We start from the raw sequence: 5,717 nt of genomic DNA, 5'->3' as shown, positions 1-5,717 counted from the left end.
TTTACCATACTAGAGCATTTGATGAGGGCTCTAGTATAGGTTTTATGTTTTTCAGTTTGATATTGTAACGACCCGGGAACCGAACTGCTACCGGCGCTAGGATCCAGATCGACTTAAGGTTGCCAGGACCCGTAGCAAGCCTACTATACATCTTGTACATCTGATACAATCCCATACATGATCACACATTTTCATAAAAACTTTAAACTTTCACATATACCAAGCTTGACCTGTGCATGCACTGAACTGTAAACATAAAACTCCTTACTGGAGCCCTCATCAAATGCTCAAGTTGGGTCATCATCTCATACATCAAGCTTGGTTCAATATACCATAACATTAAAACATTTACATCAAGATCATGTACAACAGGGATTAACTATAAACATTAGGGCCAAGCACAAAACTAATCATCATTACATTATTTTACATTACATCATTTTACAATTCATTACATTACATGCCATTTCATCATGTCCACTACTATTCTATTACATAGACACTTCTTTTACTCTTGACGACTTTTCGGTTGATCCTGAACCTACAAACCTGGGGGTTAGGGGAAAGGGGTGAGCTACTAGAGCCCAGTGAGCAGAACAATAAAATAATTTATAAAGATATGCTATCATGAAATACGTCACATCACAAGTAAATCACCTTAAGATGGTATTGTCACCAATAGCCCTCTTCATATCCAATAATGCCCGGCCCTCAATGAAGCTCCTCAGGTGTAATATCTGGCTAGACCCCAGCATTGGAATTCCTATTTTTCGGTGGAATCTCGGATGTCGGAAACCTCTAGAAGGGTAAAATATGTTTTTCTAAAATGTTTTAACATGTTTTTATGGTTTTAATGAAGAAAGAAATTGAGTTTTGAAAGAAAAGGTTTTGGAGGAGAAACCCAGGTTCGGCCGCCGAACCCCATGTTTGGCCGCCGAACATAGTGGATGTAATACCCGGCTAGACGCCGGCATCAGAATTCCTACTTTCCGGCGGAATCTCCGTTGGAATCTAGACTTTGAGGATGTCGGAGGGTGCTAGAAGGGTAAGAGACAGGTTTTCTAAAATCTTTTTAAGTGTTTGAAGGTTTTAAACGAGAAAGGATTTGCATTTTGAAGAGAAAAGACCAAGGGAACAAAGTGCGGGTTCGGCCGCCGCAAGTGGTGTTCGGCTGCCGAAAGTGCCTTAGGTTTGGCCCTCGAAACTCCAAGTTCGGCCGCCGAACGTTGCATGGTTTTGCATGCATGTTTGGCCGCCGAAGCTGAGGCGGTCAGCCGCCTATAAAGGGTCCTCAGTCGGTGAAATGGATCAGTTTTGCTTCCTTTTCACTACCAGAGGTGAGTTCTTGTTCCCCTTGGATGGTTTTCATAGTTTTTCATTAAATCTTTCAAGGTTAAGTGAGTTTTATCCTTGTTTTGAAGGTTTTGTACTTTGAGCAAGGTTTTGGAAAGTTTGGAGCTTAGATCCTCCATAGCTCTACGTTTGGATCACACCAGCCTTTGTTCTTCAAGAGGTAAGTGTAGATCCTTGGTTTTTATGATGTTTTACATGAATTTTGTGAAGGGAAAAGGGAGTTTATGCATGAGTTTGCATGAGTTGTGCATATTAGGGTTTATGGACCCTTTATGCTTTATAAATGAGGTTGTTTGGTGGAGTTTAAGTTGTCTTAAGCTCCTATATGCTTGTGGTAGAAGTTATGCATGTTTTAGAGAGGTTGGTTGCATGTGGTGAGGGTTTGGAGGTTTGAGAGGCATGTTGTGCACGAAGCTGAGTTCTGGATGAACTCAGGTTCGGCAGCCGAAGGAGGATTCGGCCGCCGAACGTGCTGAGGAGGTAGCTTCGGCTGCCTAAGCTTGCTCAAGCTTGCCCCCGAAAGTTTGGACTTTCGGCTCTGGAGGAGAGGTTCGGCCGCCGAAGGTGCCGCCGAACATGCTTGAGGTTCGGCTCTGGAGAGAGCATTCAGCCGCCGAATGTGCCGCCGAAGATGCTCTGTTCAGCCTTCCTTTGCATGATTTCCATGATTGTTCTAGGATGTTTTAGGGGGTTTTTGGGGAATTGTTTAAGAGTTGTTTCTCAGTTGTATAGAGTATGTTTGGTGCCTCATTTGAGTCCTCCATTGTAGGATTGGACCCGAGGAACCGAGGTGTTTAGCAGTAGTAGCTGCTTTAGAGTTCGAGGTGGCCCAGAGTTAGCCAAGCAGTGGCTACAGGTGAGTGGAACGAAACTTAAGATGTGAAATTGAGACCTGAAATGCTTCTAGCATGATCCATGCATCATTGAATGCCATGTTATGTATTAGGTTGTGTTGCATTAGAATTCACGAATATGATGCATTGCATAAGATGTTGTTTGTGATGTGATGCATTTCATGAAAGCATGTAATTAATGAACTGTTTTACTGTTCCTCCTCACTGGGCTGTAGTAGCTCATCCCACTCCCTTAACCCCAGTTTTGCAGGTTCCGAGATAGCTGTGGGAAGTCAGAGTCAGCAAGAGTAAAGAGTACAGTTCTGCATGGTTGTATGTATGTAATAGAGGAGTGGACATGATGTAATTCAAGGATTAGTTTGTAATGTAATGTATAGATATATATACTGTTATATAATGGATAGAATTGTGCTTTACCCTAGTGTCTTTGCCCTAGTGTGGTGTATAATTAATCCTTTTATACATGGATCCTGTTTTGCGTTTCTTGATGAGAAATGTGTGAAACCAGGCTTAATTTATGGCTTTGGTGAGATGCCAGTGTGTTGTGTTGGGAAGAAAGGGAATCAAATCCCTTGATCCAAGAGCATACCAGTGAGGGAAGAAAGGGTTTCAATCCCTTGACCCACAGCAGTTAGTAGTCACTGGTATAGGCCCTGAGGGCCGATTCAGATTTGCCTATCTGAGTAGCAGTAGTTAAGCCTGGTAGTTTTACAGGATTGTTGAGTATCTTTAATCATGTATGGGATTTATCAGGTACACAGAGAGTATAGTCGGCTTGCTATGGGTCCCGGCGGCCTTAAGCCGATCTGGATCCTAGTGCCAGTGATGGTTCGGGCCGTTACAGAGGGGTACCGGTTTTCGGGCTGTTACAGTGGAGTTGTGGAGGCACTTTTGGCTTCCGAAGGTGGTCTGGCCAGCAACCTATAAAAGGCCCCCTGTCCGAAAATGGGTGAGTTTTTCTCTCTATTTTCGGGCAAGGTGAGTCTCCGCCACCCCTTTTGTCGATCTTGTGTTTTCTCCTCAAATCCTTTAAGTTTTGACAAGTTTTAACTTGGTTTTGAAGATTTTTAAGCTCATAATCAAAGTTTTGAAGCTTGGAGACCCCGGAGCTCGATTTCTCCCATCTTCGAGTTTGGATCACCTCTCCTCTCGTTTTTCAAGAGGTAAGTGGGGATCCTACCCTTCTTTTATGCTTTGTGTAAGTTTTGAGGGGTTTAGAGAGTTTTAATACATGATTAGGCTAGTTGTAAAATGTTAGGGTTTATGTGAGTTAATGATGAAATGTATGTTTATTGTTTGTTAAAATGTGATGTTGTTGGGGTATAGGTTAGTTTTAAGCCCCTAAATGCTTGAGGATGTGATTTTGCATGTTTTTGCATGAGTTGGTTTGGTTGGAAGGATTGGTTGGCTGAATGTGGAAGAAAAGCTCGAGTTCTGCCATTCTGGAAGAACTCAGGTTCGGCAGCCGAAACCATGTTCGGCCGCCGAACCTGCCTGAGGAGGCAGTTTTGGCTGCCGAACCCTGCCCTCGAAAGTTTGGACTTTCGGCTCTGGAGGGGACTTTCGGCCGCCGAACCTGCCGCCGAAGGTGACTGAGTTTCGGCTCTGGAGGAACTTTTGGCCGCTGAACCTGCCGCCGAAAGTGCCCTGTTCAGCCTCCCTTTTTATGAATGTTTTATGGTGTTTTAGGGGGTTTTTGGGGAGATGTTTAAAGTCATGTTAGTGTATGTTTGGTCCCTCATTTGAGTCCATCTGTGTAGGTTCAGACCCGAGGAACCGAGGACCCCAGCAGTGAGATAGTCTGTTCAGAGTCAGCCTGAGGTGAGTAGAATGGATCTTTATGTTTCAAAGCAAATAAATTTCAAGTATATTCATGCATCACGAATGCCATGATATATACTAGGTTGTTTGCATTGGAATTCATGAATATGTTGCATTGCATACTGTGATGTTGATGTGGATGGATGTTGGATGACCCATTAGTCCTCGTTATGATATGATGACGATGATACGGTATGGAAGTCCAGTGAGGCCCATTCTACGCCCCTGGTATGATGTAAGAGAAAGACCAGTGAGGCCCATTCTACGCCCCTGGCACCATTGGAATGTGTAGAGGGCTATTTGTGACAAGTCCATCCTTGATGTGATTTGTTTGTGATGTGATGCATTTCATGAAAACATGAATTTTAATATATTGTTTTACTATTCTGCTCACTGGGCTCTAGTAGCTGATAGAGCATATTTTAGCCCATATTTTCATGATCTTATTGATGTTTATTTGCACCTATTCTACCTAATTTTGTGGTTTTAATCATGTTTTGCAAGTATTAGGTGTGAAGAAACAATTTGGAGAAAATGCTCTTAAAAATGCCAAAAGAAGCCAAAACTAGAGAAGCAACCTTCGGAGGCAACTTTCGGAAGCCAAAAATCAATGACCTTCGGCGGCCGAAAGAGGACTCCAGAGACGAAAGTCGACCACCTTCGGCGGCACCTTCGGCCGCCGAACCTTGTGTCCAGAGCCGAAAGTCCAGCCTCCGAAACTCACTTTAGGCAGCTGAAAATGCACTCCAATGCACACTTTCCTTGTTCAAGAAGCCATATCCCAAGTTGCCATATTTGAGGAGCCAAACAAGGGAAGTATTTTGAGATCCAAATCTTCAAGATTCACATTCAAATATTGGATTTCAAGATCAAGCTTATTAAGGAAGCCAAATCCAAAGATCACATGTTTCCCACTTAGTATCATGCACATTCAAAATTCAAAAGGAGGCTCCACCTTCCTCATTAGTGCATGGGCAATCTCTTGGACTTAATGTACAGCATCTTGAGGATCTTGGACAGCTATGAAAAGACCAAAGTGCCCCCAATTGCCTTCTATCACATGTGACTCGTTTTTGCCTTCACTCATGCACAAACAAGGCACATGCAACACCAAGGACACTTTGGACAGCCTCTAAAAGTCTCCTGGACTTCCATGAAACCCTAGGCAGCCTCTCAAGACATATTTAAAGGCTCCAAGAAGACAAGAAGATAGATTTAGTTCCACCTCTTCTCCAAGAATCGGCAGCCTCTCCAAGGCTCCCACTCCACCTTAGTTCTTCATTTTTTTTCTTCTTTTCTTTAATTTCCTGTTTTGGTTCAGCCATGAGTGGCTGAAACCCTTCTTTCTAGTTGAAGTTTGGTTGAAACTAAGGTTGTTTAAAGGGTTGTGAGATCTGAACAGAAACTTTTGTCTTTGATTTTATTCAATATTCATGCAATTGTGCTTAATTCTAAAGATTGCTTTGTTGTTTTGATCAAATTGGCCACTTGATTCTTGATTGCAAAGTTAATTTATTGTTGGATTAGGATATTTGTTAGTCTGTAATTGTTGGAAATATTCTGTCCATTGAACACTTGGTGTAAAAACCCAAGGAATTGTATGATCTAACATTATCTCATGCGTTTGAGTAGTTAGGGTTTGGATCTTTCTTGTTCTTCATGCAATTGGCAATTGTTTTGATGCCTAAG

Source organism: Manihot esculenta, chromosome 12 (genome assembly GCF_001659605.2).
Source record: "Manihot esculenta cultivar AM560-2 chromosome 12, M.esculenta_v8, whole genome shotgun sequence".
Taxonomy (NCBI): Eukaryota; Viridiplantae; Streptophyta; class Magnoliopsida; order Malpighiales; family Euphorbiaceae; genus Manihot; species Manihot esculenta.
The sequence above is the reverse complement of the archived record's forward strand: the minus strand, read 5'-3'. Positions refer to the sequence as shown.